This window comes from Delphinapterus leucas, chromosome 13, assembly GCF_059928025.1.
Source record: "Delphinapterus leucas isolate spDelLeu-1000000601 "Yukka" chromosome 13, BTC_Dleu_Yukka2, whole genome shotgun sequence".
Taxonomy (NCBI): domain Eukaryota; kingdom Metazoa; phylum Chordata; class Mammalia; order Artiodactyla; family Monodontidae; genus Delphinapterus; species Delphinapterus leucas.
The window spans coordinates 9,468,660-9,484,066 of record NC_143141.1 but is presented as its reverse complement, the minus strand read 5'-3'; the positions used below and the strand labels follow the sequence as shown (position 1 = coordinate 9,484,066).

At 40.5% G+C, this 15,407-nt stretch overlaps 1 pseudogene; it reads right to left on the bottom strand.

Annotated features, from left to right (window-relative positions):
- Window positions 1-878: 878 nt before the first annotated feature.
- LOC149747675 (ATP synthase F(0) complex subunit C1, mitochondrial pseudogene) lies at window positions 879-15,340 on the bottom strand (annotated as a pseudogene).
- Window positions 15,341-15,407: the final 67 nt, after the last annotated feature.

Genomic DNA, 15,407 nt, shown 5'->3' with positions numbered 1-15,407 from the left:
ATTTCTTCTTTGATTTCTACAGTGATCTGTTGGTTATTTAGTAGTGCACTGTTTAGCCTCCATATATTTGTGTTTTTTGCAGTTTTTTTCTGTAATTGATTTCTAATCTCATAGCGTTGTGGTCAGAAAAGATGCTTGATACGACTTTAATTTTCTTTAATTTTTTGAGGCTTGATTTGTGACCCAAGATGTGATCTATCCTGGAGAATGTTCCATATGCACTCAAGAAGAAAGTGTATTCTGCCACTTTTGGGTGGAATGTTCTATAAATATCAATGAGATCTATCTGATCTATTGTGTCATTTAAAGCTTGTGTTTCCTTATTTATTTTCTGCTTGGATGATCTGTCCATTGTTGTATGTGGGGTGTTAAAATCCCCTACTGTTAATGTGTTACTATCGATTTCTCCATTCATGGTTGTTAGCATTTGCCTTATGTATTGAGGTGCTCCTATGTTGGGTGCAAACACATTTATAATTGTTATATCTTCGTCTTGGATTGATCCCTTGATGATTATGTAGTGTCCCTCCTTATCTTTTGTAACAGTCTTTCTTTTAAAGTCTATTTTATCTGATATGAGTATTGCTACTCCAGCTTTCTTATGATTTCCATTTGCATGGAATATCTTTTTCTGTCCATTTACTTTCAGTCTGTATGTGTCCCTAGGTCTGAATTGGGTCCTTGTAGGCAGCATATATATGGGTCTTGTTTTTGTATCCATTCAGCTAGTCTGTGTCTTTTGGTTGGGGCATTTAATCCATTTACATTCAAGGTTATTATCAATATGAATGTTCCTATTACCATTTTCTTAATTGTTTTTTGTTTTGTTTTTTTTGCGGTATGCGGGCCTCCCACCACTGTAGCCACTCCCACCCCCCCACCCCCCCGCTGTGGAGCACAGACCCTGGACGTGCAGGCCCAGCGGCCATGGCCCATGGGCCCAGCTGCTCCATGGCACGTGGGACCCTCCCGGACTGGGGCACAAACCTGCGCCCCCCGCGTCGGCAGGCAGACTCCCAACCACTGCACCACCAGGGAAGCCCTTGGGTTTGTTTTTGTGGGTCTTTTTCTTCTCTTGTGTTTCCTGCTTAGAGAAGTTTCTTTAGCATTTGTTGTAAAGCTGGTTTGGTGGTGCTGAATTTTCTTAGCTTTTGCTTGTCTGAAAAGCTTTTGACTTCCATTGACTCTGAATGAGATCCTTGCTGGGTACAGTAATCTTGGTTGTAGGTTTTTCTCTTTCATCACTTTAAATATATCCTGCCACTCCCTTCTGGCCTGCTGAGTTTCTGCTGAAAAATCAGCTGATAACCTTATGGGGATTGCTTTGTATGTTATTTTTTGTTTTTCCCTTGCTGCCTTAATATTTTTTCTTTGAATTTAATTTTTGTTAGTTTGATTAATATGTTTCTTGGTGTGTTTTACCTAGGGTTTATCCTGTATGGGACTCTCTGTGCTTCCTGGATTTAGGTGACTATTTCCTTTCCCATGTTAGGCAAGTTTTCCACTACAATCTTTTCAAATATTTTCTAAGACGCTTTTTATTCTCTGCTTCTTCTGGGACCCCTATAATTCAAATGTTGGTGCATTTAATGTTGTCCCAGCGGTCTCTGAGACTGTCATCAGTTCTTTTCATTCTTTTTTCTTTATTCTGTTCCTCAGCAGTTATTTCCACCATTTTGGCTTCCAGCTCACTTATTCATTCTTTTTCCTCAGTTATTCTGTTATTTATTCCTTCTAGTGTACTTTTCATTTAAATTATTGTGTTGTTTATCTCTGTTTGTTTGTTCTTTAGTTCCTCTATATCTTTGTTAAACATTTCTTGTGTTTTCTCAATTCGTGTCTCCATTCTATTTCCGAGCTTCTGGATCATCTTTACTGTCATTACTCTGAATTCTTTTTCAGGTAGGTTGCTTATTTCCTCTTCATTTATTTGGTCTTGTAGGTGTTTACCTTGCTCCTTCATCTGTGACATACTGTTTTGCCATCTCTCTCTCTCTCTCTCTCTCTTTTTTTTTTTATGAGTGGGATTGTGTTCCTGTCTTACTGGTTGTTTGGCCTGAGGCTTCCAACACGGCGGTTTGTAGGCTATTGAGTAGAGCTGGGTCTTGGTACTGAGATGAGGAACTCCGTGTGACCTCACTCCAATGAATATTCCCTGGTGTCTGAAGTTCTCTGTTAGTCCAGTGGTTTGGACTTGGAGCTCCCACGGCAGGAGCTTTGGCCTGACCCTGGGCTCATGAGCCAAGATCCCACAAGCTGCGTGGGGCAGCAAAAATAAAAAACAAAATACAGAAAACAATAACAAAGTAAAAAATAAAATTAGACTAGAAAAATAACAGATATGTTAGAAAGAATATAAAAATAAAAATATAGATGAATCAACAACTGGAAACTACATCAGTACCACAATAGTAACAAAAGAGGAGGAGGGAAAAGAAAAAGAAAAAAGGGAGAAAAGACCTTGGCTGTGGAGGGTGGAGCCTAAGCAGGGCAAGTTTTGGGTGGTGGGCGGGGCCAATGCACAGGACCCACGGTGTTGGAAAAGGCCCTGGGGACTGTGGGGTGTTGGGGCTTAGGGTCAAGGAACAGAAGGGCCCCAGGCGTGCCCCCCACCCCTGGTCTCAGAGGGCGGGGTCCCTCACCTGGGAGACCAGTAGGCTTTCTGGGCTTGAGTGGGCGGGGCTAACACCCTCCTCTCCTCTCCTGGTCCTCCTGGAAGGCCCCTCCCGCCTGCCTCTCCTTATATTCTGGGCCTCCCTCCTATGTCCCCAAGGACCCTCACGGCCTGGAGGGTTTTTGGAGGGCAGGGGATTGGCCTGGGAGCTTAGCAGGCTCCCCGGGTCCGAGTAGACAGGGCAAATGCCCTCTGCTCCTGTTCTGCTCCTCCCGGAAGGCCCCTTCCACCTGCCTCTCCTGATCTCCCCGGCCTCAGGGGTGCCGTTCCTTTCTGGCCTCCACTTCTCCTTCCCCCTCAGTCCCCCTATGTCCTACCGGTTCACTTTGGGGTTCCTCCCATCTCCTTGGGTGTTGGAGTCCCCAACCAGCGGCTGGCAGGTGCCCTAGTTGTGGGGAGATGCTAACTCTGTGTCTTCCCACACTGCCATCTTCCCATTTTTATTCTTCTATATGTGGACATCCAGTTTTCCCAACACCACTTCTGGAAAAGACTGTCATTTCCTCATTGAATGGTCTTGGCACCTCTGTCAAAAATTACTTAACAATATGCATGAGGGTGTATTTCTGGGCTCTCTATTCCTTTCCATTTGTCTATATGTCTGTCTTTATGCCAGTACCACTGTGTTTTGATTATGGTAACTTTGTAATATGTTTGGAAATCAGGCCTCCAACTTTGTTATTTTTTTCAAGATTATTTTGGCTATTCAAGGTCCTGTGAGATTCGATATGAATTTTAGGATGGCATTTCTAATTCTGTAAAAAATGTCCTTGGGATTTAGACAGAGATTGTATTGAATCTGTAGGTTGCTTTGGGTGCTATTGACATCTTAACAATATTGTCTCCAACCCATGAACATTGGATGTGCTTTATTTATATACATCTTTAATTCCTTTCAGTAATGTTTTGTCATTTTCATTGTACAAGTCTTCACCTCTTTGGTTAATTCCTAAGTATTTTATTCTTTTTGATGCTATTGTAAATGGAATTGTGTTTGTTATTTCCTCTTTGGATAATTCATTGTTAGTGTTTAGAAATGCAACTGATTTTTGTGTATTGATTTGTATCCTGCTACTTTGCTGAATTCATTTATCAGTTCTAACAGGTTTTTGGTAGAATCTTTAGGATTTTATACATATAAGATCATATTGTTTGCAAACAGAGATAATTTTCTTTCTTTCCAGTTTAAATGCATTTTATTTTTTTCTTTGCCTAATTTCTCTGACTAGAGTTTCTTGTACTTGGTTGAACAGAAGTGGTGAAAGTGGGCATACTTGCCTTGTTCCTCATCTTAAAGGAAATGCTTTCAGTTTTCATCATTGAGTATGACAGTTGCTGTGGGTTTTCCAGATATGGCTTGTACTATGTTAAGGTAGTTTCCTTTGAAAGTCTTTGTCTAGTAACTGATGCATGTGTTTCTTCAGAGATGGCTTCTGGAGATTTATTTTCTTTCTTTAAATGAGTATTTCCTCGTTTCTTTGTATGCCCTGTGATCATTGAAAATTTGGCATTTGAAAAAATAGTTGCATCTCCAATATTTGTAGACCAATATGGAAGACCTTTGCTAATTTATGGGCCCTTGAGGTTCTTTTCTTTTTTGAGTTTAGAGAAACATTGTGTTTAATGGTAAAGCTTAGCACACTCCAGCACCAGGCATGGCCTGGAGTCCAAGCAGCAGGGGTGGGTAGGAGACCTCCATGGAGCCTCACATGGCGAAATTGTTGAGGAAGGCGACCATCAGATAGAAGAGCCACATAGCCTCAGATAGGGCAAAGCCCAGAATGGCATAGAAGAGCTGCTGCTTCAGAGACGGGTTCTTGGCATAGCCAATGATCAAGCTGCCAAACGCTCTTCCAGTACCGGCCCCTGAACCAACCACACCAACTGTGGTGGCCCCAGCGCCAATAAACTTGGCTGCTGTGTCAGTGTCCTGGGAGACCACACTGGTCTGGAACTCCCGCCTGGCCACCTGAAGTGGGACACTGCTGTAGGAAGGCTGTTCAGATGGGACCTCTGATCTCCTCAGGAAGGAGGCAGACGCAGGCCTGATCAGGCCCCTGGTACAAGAGTGGAGCAGAGCAGGGGGAATGAGTAGTGCCTCGCTGGTCTGCATTTTTTCAGTCTCCCGGCTTTAGCTCTAGGACTCTGGGCCTTGAGTTTTGTGGTCATCCCTGGGTAGAGGCTGAAGATATCAGATGTTTTCTGTGCATGTATTCTGTCTGGGCTTGTGTGTGTGCTTTTTAGAAATTTCTTCTATATACACAGCTGATTTCAAATGGCTTATTTTTGCAAAGAGCCTCACTCCAACTTATTCTCAGAGCCTTAGATGCTCTATTTATTTTTCTATTATTTTTGAGAAATATTATTACTTGTAATGTACGCAGTTCCTCTGCAGCTTTCACATATCACGGCACCCACTGCTGTCTTCTGTGGCCTCTGCCAGTCTGAAATCCAAATTATGCCACCGTTCCCTTTTTGAGCTCCAAGTCAGGTGAGATAGAAGCCAGTCTCTGGGTCAGTCTACAGATCAAAATGTTGCAAACAAGTTATTCTCTGCTCCTTCTGTCCTGAGGAATGGAACTGGGAATCAGGCCACTTCATTCTGATCACACTGTGCTATACTGGGTGGGATAAGGGTGAGTAGAAATGCTGTGAAATTTCCTACCATTCTGAATGGGATTTTTTTCTTGATGGGGCATTTGCTTGGTTGCTGTAGATCTTTGACTGGTTTCCAGAGCTCCTGTAAAGTTATTTTAGTCCGTCTGTAGTGTTTTGTTTAATGTTCCCCCTCAGGAAAAATGGCCTGGACCTTCACAATCCACCATCACTCCTGGTGAAGAGCTTTTAGATACAACACAAAAAGCAGTCCATGGAAGAAAAAATTGATAAGTTAGACCTTCTTAAAATTAAGAGCTTCTTCTCTGAGAAAGACACGGTTAAGGGAATTGAGAGACAAGACACAGCTCCGGAGAAAATACTTATAAAACACATATCTGATAAAGGACAGGTATCCAAATTATATAAAGAATTCTTAACAATAAGAAAACAAACAACCCAGTTTAAAAGTGGGCAAAATGTCTGCTCCGACACCTCACCAAAGAATATGTCAAAGGATCACAAGAAAAGATGTTCAGTATCATTTGTCATTAGGGAATTTGCAAATTAAAACAACACTGAGATACTGCTAACGACTATTCGAATAGATAAAAGTCACGAAACTGACAATATCAATTGCTGGCAAGGGTGCAGAGGAGAAGGAACCCTTGTTCACAGCTGTGGGAATGCAAAATGACGCAGGCAGTTTGGAGGACAATTCGGCAATTTCTCGCCATGCAACCCGGCAAATTGTGCTCCTAGGTATTTACCCAAGTGACTTGAAAATCTCTGTCCACAAAAATCTGTACATAAAGGTTTATAGCAGCTTTATTCCTAATCAACCCAAACTGGAAGCAATCAAGGTGTCCTTCGATAGGTGAAAGTATAAACAAACTTTGGTCTATCTAAACGATGGAACATTACTCAGAAATAAAAAGAAATGAGCTATCAGGCCATGAAAAGACATAGTTTAATCCTAAGTGCATGTTCCTAACCAAAAGAAACCAGTGTGAAAAGGCTACATACTGTATTATTTGCATCATACGACATCCTGGAAAAGGCAAAACTATAGTTAAAAGATCAGTGGTTTGCAGGTGTTTGGGGGGAAGGTGGGAGGGTTGAATAAATGAAGCACAGAGGGTTTTTTTAGGGTGGTGAAAATATTCTGTATGATACTGTAATTGTGGATATGTGACACTATGCATTTGTCAGAACCTATAGAACTTTGCAGCACAAAGAATGAACCTTACTGAAATAGATAGCTAGTGGGAAGCAGCCGCATAGCACAGGGAGATCAGCTTGGTGCTTTGTGACCACCTAGAGGGGTGGACAGGGAGGGTGGGAGGGAGACGCAAGAGGGATACGTAGAGCTGATTCACTTTGTTATACAGCAGCAACTAACACAACAGTGTAAAGCAACTGTGCTCCAATAAAGCTGTTAAAAAAATATTAGGAGGAAAAAAAAAGAATGAACCTTACTGTACGAAAATTTAAAAAAATCATTTAGGAAGATCCCAGGATGGAATGAAAAATATGGCAAAACAATCTAGCTTATTACAGATGTATGAAACAACCTCATTGAAGGGGATAGCGCAAAAGTTGCTGACCTAAATAACTGTGGAAATGAGTGCAGTCTGTAAGACGAAAAGCAAAAGAAACTGCATATCAGCACTCTACTCTAGTTGATAAAGTTGTTTCCCATATGAGTTCAGGTTAGCAATTCTGATACTGTATACTGGGATTGAATAAAGGATAGCAGATGGTGGGGTCCAGTTTTCTCGTTGTTGGAGTGGGACTTTACACATACACAAAGGGACGAAGCTACGATGTTTCATATCATAATTAATTAGAGACATTAGTATGACTCATGTTTAGCTTAATATAGAAGATAGTTAAATATAGAAATAATTATAGATATGTATATATACATGAGTTAGTATGCACATGTATATTTTCTTGCCTTGTCAGCTGAGAGGGCCTAGAAGCAATGATCCTCTGGTAGCAACAAGCATACCTCGCACTCAGATCTTGGTTTCCAATACCATTCTCCAATAAAAGGAACTGGGGTCCTCGGAGAAATCACTGATTAGGGCAGAAAATATATAAGATCAGACTGGAGACTATTGTAGTGCCAGAAAATAAGGAAGTACTCAGACGACCCCTGCCAAAAAGACCCACACTGATGGTAGTGCGCAACAGGGCACAGAACCAATGGAAAGTGTTCCCAGTGGCCAAAGCTGAAACATTTTTGCACAATAAAATAAAGTAATACTGGATTATAACCCAAAGCATAAAATAAAGTTCCATGAGTATATACTGATACAAATAAATAATTGACTAAATAAATGAATAAATAAATGGAAGAGAAGAGACAGAACTCCCAGGCAGAAGAATTCCAAATAATTTATGTCGATATTCCACCCTCAAGGAGGTAGAGCACAACTCCCACTTCTTAAGTCTGAGCTGTAGATACTGACTTCATTCCAAAGACTGCAGCATGAAAACGAGGAATAAAAGAGTACAGATGGTTCCTGACATACAACGGTTTGACTTACGATTTTTCTACTTTATGATGCTGCAAAAATGATACATATTCAGTAGAAACTGTACTTTGAATTCTGATTTTTTCCTGGCTAGCAGTATTTGGTACAATACTCCTTCATGATGCTGGGCCGTGGCAGCGAGCCTCAGCTCCCCGTCAACTGTGTGATCACAAGGGTAAACAACAGACACACTTAGAATCATTCTGTGTCCAGACAACTACCCTGGTTTTCATTTTCAGTACAGTATTCAATAAATTACATATCTCATTCAACACTTTATTGTAAAATAGGCTTTGTGTTAGGGGATTTTGCCCAGCTGTACACCAATGTAAATTTTCTGAGTGTGTTTGATATAGGTTAGGCTAAGCTACGATGTTCGGTGGGTGAGGTGCGTCAAATGTATTTTCGACATGACATTTTCAACTTATGATCTGTTTATCAGGATGTTACCCCATCATAAGTCGAGGAAGATCTGTAACTTTTATCGTGGAGAAACCTGACAGACACTGCCTCAACCAGGATGACGGTCAAGATCAACAGTGATAAGGGATGTTAATAGTATATACTCTTCACATAACGTAATGAAAATGGCAGTATACCTCTGTAGTGTTCCTCCCAAGAACACATAACGCCAGTCTAATCATGAGAAAAACATCAGAAGAATCCAAATTGAGGGACACTCTATAAAATGTCTGACCAGTATTCACAAAATTGTCAAGGTCATAAAAAACAAAGTCAGGGAACGTGTCACAGCCAAGAGAAACCTAAGGACACATGATGACTACATGTAATATGGAATCCTGGATGGCATCCTGGAACAGATAAAGAACGCTGGGTAAAATCTAAGGAAATAAGAATGAAATATGGACTTTAGTTAATAATAATGTCTCAATATTGGTTCCTTAATTATAACAATAATTATAATTGCCATACTAATGTAAGATATAAATACTGGGGTGTATGGCAGCTCTCAGGACTATCTTTGCAGTATCTGGAACAGGTACCATTTACTTATAATGTTTTTGGCCTCACCTCGTTTGTTTCTCCCCGCCTCCTCCGAGATAGGATGGTCCTGAATTCATGTTGGGAAACCAAGGCGAAGAGAGCAGTAGTGAGCGTGGCAAATGTTCACTGCAGAGCTGGGATTGAAATCCAGTCCAGACCAACTCCACAGTCCCTGTACCCACTGTATATTCCACTTCTCAATGCCCTTAAGCCAAAGACCACCAGGAGCATACTTGTAGTTGTACAATTTGAGCATATGCTTTGTTGATGAGGGAGAATACACTCCATCGTGAACCTTGTTGTGTTCCAGCAATAGTGTGTGAAAAAGAACCTATTACAGGACTTGACCTCTGATTAGGTCATTGGAGGGTATGTCTATGATTTGGAGGTTTGCTGCAGATTCGGTGCTGTTAGAATGTTGTCAAATTAGGAATGAAAGTGGGGACCTTACTACCAACCTTACAGAAATAAAAAGGAATATAAGAGAATACTATGAGTATCTGTATGTCAACAAATTAGATAACCTAGATGAAATGGATAAATTCATAGAAACACATAAACTACCAAATTGACTCAAGAAGAAATAGACATTCTGAATAGACTTCTAACAAGTAAAGAGATTGAAGACTTCCAACAAAGAAAAGCCCTGGTCCAACTAGCTTCACTGATGATTCTACTAAATATTCAAAGAAAAACGAACACATTCTTTTTTAAAAAATTAATTTATTTTTATTGGAGTATAGTTGCTTTACAATGTTGTGTTAGTTTCTACTGTACAGCAAAGTGAATCAGCTATACGTATACATATATCCCTTCTTTTTTGGATTTCCTTCCCATTTAAGTCACCACAGAGCATTGAGTAGAGTCCCCTGTGCTATACAGTAGGTTCTCATTAGTTACCTATTTTATACATAGTATCAGTAGTGTATATATGTCAATCGCCATCTCCCAATTCATCCCACCCCACCCTTTGTTCTCTATGTCTGTGTCTCTATTTCAGCTTTGCAAATAAGATCATCTATACCATTTTTTTAGATTACACCTATATGTGTTAGTATATGATATTTGTTTTTCTCTTTCTGACTTACTTCACTCTGTATGACAGTCTCTAGGTCCATCGACATCTCTACAAATGACCCAATTTTGTTCCTTTTAATGGCTGAGTAATATTCCATTGTATATATGTACTGCATCTTCTTTATCCATTCCTCTGTTGATGGACATTTAGGTTGCTTCAATGTCCTGGCTATTGTAAATAGTGCTACAGTGAACATTGGGGTGCATGTGTCTTTTTTTTTAATTTAAAAAAGTTTTAATTTTTTGATTAAAAAAATTTATTTTTGGCTGCATTGGGTCTTCGTTGCTGCACGCGGGCTTTCTCTAGTTGCGGCGAGTTGGGGCTACTCTTTGTTGTGGTGCACAGGCTTCGCATTGCGGTGGCTTCTCTTGCTGCGGAGCATGGGCTCTAGGTGCGTGGGCTTCAGTAGTTGTGGCACGTGGGCTGCGTAGTTGTGGCTCACGGGCTCTAGAGTGCAAGCTCAGTAGTTGTGGCGCACGGGCTTAGCTGCTCCACAGCATGTGGGATTTTCCCGGACCAGGGCTTGAACCTGTGTCCCCTGCATTGGCAGGTGGATTCTTAACCATTGTGCTACCAGGGAATTCCCGTGCATGTGTTTTTTTTTTTTTTTTTCGCGGTACGCGGGCCTCTCACTGTTGTGGCCTCTCCCGTTGCGGAGCACAGGCTCCTGACGTGCAGGCTCAGCGGCCATGGCTCACGGGCCTAGCTGCTCCACGGCATGTGGGATCCTCCCGGACCAGGGCATGAACCTGTGTCCTCTGCATCGGCAAGCGGACTCTCAACAACTGCGCCACCAGGGAAGCCCCATGTGTCTTCTTGAATGAAGGTTTTCTCAGGGTATATGCCCAGCAGTGGGATTGCTGGGTCATATGGTAGTTCTATTTTTAGTTTTTAAAGGAACCTCCATGCTCTTCTCCATAGTGGTGGTATCAATTTACATTCCCACCTACAGTGCAAGAGGGTTCCCTTTTCTCCAAACCCTCTCCAGCATTTATTGTTTGTAGATTTTTTTTGATGATGGCCATTCTGACTGGTGTGAGGTGATACCTCATTGTAGTTTTGATTTACATTTCTCTAATAATTAGTGATGTTGAGCATCTTTTCATGTGTTTGTTGGCAATCTGTACGTCTTCTTTGGAGAAATGTCTCTTTAGGTCTTCTGGCCATTTTATGATTGGGGTGTTTGTTTTTTTGATATTGAGCTGCATGAACTGTTTGTATATTTTGGAGATTAATCCTGTCAGTTGCTTCGTTTGCAAATATTTTCTCCCATTCTAAGGGTTGTCTTTTTGTCTTGTTTATGGTTTTCTTTGCTGTGCAAAAGCTTTTAGGTTTAATTAGCTCCCATTTGTTAAAAACTAACACACTCTTTTAAAACTTTCAAAAAAGAGGAAAGAATACTTAACTCATTCTTTGAGACCACTATTACCCTGAAACCAAAGCCAAAGACATCACAAGAAAAGAAAACTGTAGACTAATATCCCTTATTAATATAGGTGCAAAAATTCTCAGAAAAACCCCCCAAAACAAAAAACATAGCAAACCAATCCAGCAGTATATTAAAAGGATTATACATCATGACCAAGTGAGATATATTCTAGGGTTGCAAGGTTGATTCAACATACAAAATCTATCAGTGTAATACACCACGTCAACAGAATTAAGAAAGAAATCCACATGATCATTTTAATAGATGAAAAGCATTTGACAAAAATCCAGCACCTTTCATGATAGAAACATTCAACAAACTATGAGTAGAAAGGAACTTCCTCTGACAAAGAGCATCTATGAAAAATCCACAGTTCACATCATACTTAATGGTTTAAGACTGAAACCTGGGACTTCCCTGGTGGTTCAGTGGGTAAGACTCCACGCTCCCAATACAGGGGGCCCAGGTTTGATCCCGCCCCCTGCATGCCACAATGAAGATCCCACGTGCCACAACTAAGACCAGGCGCAGCTTAAATAAATAAATACTGAAAACTTTCCTCCTAATATCAGTATCAAGACAATGATGTATACTCTTGCCACTTTTATTCTGCATTGGACAGGACTTACTAGCCAGATAAATTAGGCAAGAAAAAGAAATGAAAGTTTCCGAATTGAAAATGCACACACAGACACACACAAATACACACACCTTTGAGAGATAATAAACCAAGTTCAGCAAACTTGCAGGATACAGATTAACACACAAAACTTTGTTGTGTTTCTACACAATGACAATGAACAAGCCAAAAAGGAAATGAAGAAAATATTGGGTTGGTCAAAAGGTTTGTTTGTTTTTTTCCGTAAGATGCCTGTAGTAGCACTTAGTTGTCTTTAACTTCATTCGAAACAATTTTGTTAGATAGTATGTGACAGCTGTCATATCAATATGCATTTAAAACAAGACTTATCAAAATTGGTGAATTTTTGTGTAGCTATTTTAATATTGAAGACGGAAGAAAAACAACATTTTCAGCATATTATGCGTTATTATTTCAAGAAAGGTAAAAATGCAACTGAAACACAAAAAAAGATTTGTGCAGTGTATAGAGAAGGTGCTGTGACTGACTGAATGTGTCAAGAGTGGTTTGTGAAGTTTTGTGCTGGAGATTTCTCGCTGGATGATGCTCCAGTCAGGTAGACCAGTTGAAGTTGATAGCGATCACATCGAGACATTAATTGAAAACAATCAACATTATACCACGCGGGAGATAGCTGACATATTCAAAATATCCAAATCGAGCAGTGAAAATCGTTTGCACCAGCTTGGTTATGTTAATCGCCTTGATGTTTGGGTTCCACATAAGTTAAGTGAAAGAAACCTTCTTGACCGTATTTCTACATGTGATTCTCTACTTAAATGTAATGAAAATATTCTGTTTTTGAAACAAATTGTGACGGGTGATGAAAAGTGGATACTGTACAATAATGTGGAACGGAAGAGATCGTGGGGCAAGCGAAATGAAGCACCACCAACCACACCAAAGGCCGGTCTTCATCCAAAGAAAGTGATGTTGAGTATATGGTGAGGTTGGAAGGGACTCCTCTATTATGAGCTCCTTCTGGAAAACCACCACTCCCATTAGACCAACTGAAAGCAGCACTCGATGAAAAGGGTCCAGAATTAGTCAACAGAAAATGCATAATCTTCCATCAGGATAACGCAAGACCACATGTTTCTTTGATGATCAGGCAAAAACTGTTGCAGCTCGTCTGGGAAGTTCTGATTCTTCCGCCATATTCACCAGACATTGCACCTTTGTATTTCCATTTATTTCGGTCTTTACAGAATTCTCTTAATGGGAAAAATTTCAGTTCCCTGGAAGACTGTAAAAGGCACCTGGAACAGTTCTTTGATCAAAAAGATAAAAAGTTTTGGGAAGATGGAATTATGAAGTTGCCTAAAAAATGGTAGAAGGTAGTGGAACAAAAGGGTGAATACGTTGTTCAATAAAGTTCTTGGTGAAATGAAAAATGTGTCTTTTATTTTTACTTAAAAACCGAAGGCACTTTTTGGCCCACCCAAAATTATCTTGTGCATATAACCCGAATGTGTCTGCAATTACTGTACCCGGTATAACTATTTGTGTTAATTATGACTTACAGCAGTAACCAACTTGTCCTTTTTTCTTTAGACATGAGACTTCTAGACAGAAGTATAAAAACTGTCAAATATCTTACGGGTACTCATATTACTTTAAAATTTTGAGATGGCAAAAATATATTATCATCCAAAATCATTTGCATATTTTGTTACTCAACTGATATTTTAAGAAATAAGGGTAAATTAAAATTCTTTTTGTACCAGTTTTCTTTTCAAAAACTGTAACAAATATTTAAAGATTAATTTAGGTCTAAGGTTTTAAAGTTAACAATCTGGACATTAAAATTTTGTTAACATATGGTCTTCATGAATTGTAGTAATGTAATATAAATACTATTTATAAAGGTATAAAAATTTATAATATATTTATATTTTTATATACGTTGTATTTAAATAAAATAATGGATATCTTTTAAAGCTATATATATACCTTTTAAATTCAACCTTGGCCTAGTACAAAGCAAACTCTTGGGCTAACCAGTTTTTCACTGGAAATTGTTAGGCTGAATCCCGTCAAAGCTTCAGGTTTAGTTGGTGAGTATGTTGCCTCTCAAATACCTGCCCTAAGAGTTATCTGGAAAACCCAGGTAACAGCAGAAACCTGTTTGTATTTTTTTTCCCTTTTCCAGGTGTATGGTGATTCTCAAGCCTGCAGACGAGGGTCCCGTGGGGTGAAAGCAGGAAGGCGTTTGGGAGTTTCAGGTGATTCTTCCAAAGGAGCGAGTTTAGGATCCCTGAGATCATCTGACTGAGGTAAAGTCTGCCAACAAAATCTTTTATTTTGTAAATGAGGGTTTATATGAAGCTCAGCTGTTCAGTGGCTTTGTCACCTTAAGAACTGCTTTGGTGTACAAAGAAAATCCCAAGCCTTAAATTTATGTCTCGATTTTGCAACTGCACACAGGAGCCCCTGCTAGTGAGACTGTACAAGGCCCAGGTCTGCCATGAGGCCGATGCGCTGGAGCTCTGAGTGGACAGGAAGCTGGTGTCCCAAGTCTCAGGCAGAGCATAGGCTGGGAAAGCGATGGGGCTGGTTCTGCTGAGCTTTGCTGCAAAGCAGAGAAAAGGTCAGACTTAAAATCTCTCTGTATGATGCTTCAACTAAACCACTCTGAGCTGGACAGGTGGATTTCTTCATCGTGTAATTGACCTCAAACAGAACATTTATGTTTGGCGTCTCTGGTTACCCAGCAAAGACTGGCTTTATAGATTGGAAAAAGGAGGATGAGTAAAGGCAGCTGGAGCAGGCAACACTTTCTGAGAGATTAAACCAAACTGCCCACGGAACTTGCCTGGTATCTGTATGGTCTCTACAGGCACCACTTGGAGAAGCTGTGGGAGTTTTGTAATTGGAAAAGGGTCAACATGCTTCTTTTAAGATGTGTGAACTTTTTTCTATCAAGGGCCCTTTGTTTTATTATAAATTTATTTATTTTTGGCTGCGTTGGGTCTTTGTTGCTGTGTGCAGTCTTTCTCTAGTTGCGGCGAGCGGGGGCTACTCTTTGTTGCAGTGCGTGGGCTTATCATTGTGGTGGCTGCTCTTGTTGCGGAGCACAGGCTCTAGGCGCGCTGGCTTTAGTAGTTGTGGCACATGGGCTCAGTAGTTGTGGCTCACGGGCTCTAGAGCGCAGGCTCAGTAGTTGTGGCGCACGGGCTTAGTTGCTCCGCGGCATGTGGGATCTTCCCGGACTAGGGCTTGAACCCGTGTCCCCTGCATTGGCAGGTGGATTCTTAACCAGTGTTCCACCAGGGAAGTCCCTATCAAGGGCCTTTAGGGAATACTATGGAAATAATCAGAATTTAATTAGACCACAGTGCTTCTAGCCACGGTAAGTCCGACTCCACAGATAAGGCAATGACAGAATGGCTTACTTTGGTGTGAGAGAATCTAAATACATGCATCTTGTGTGTAAAAAAAAA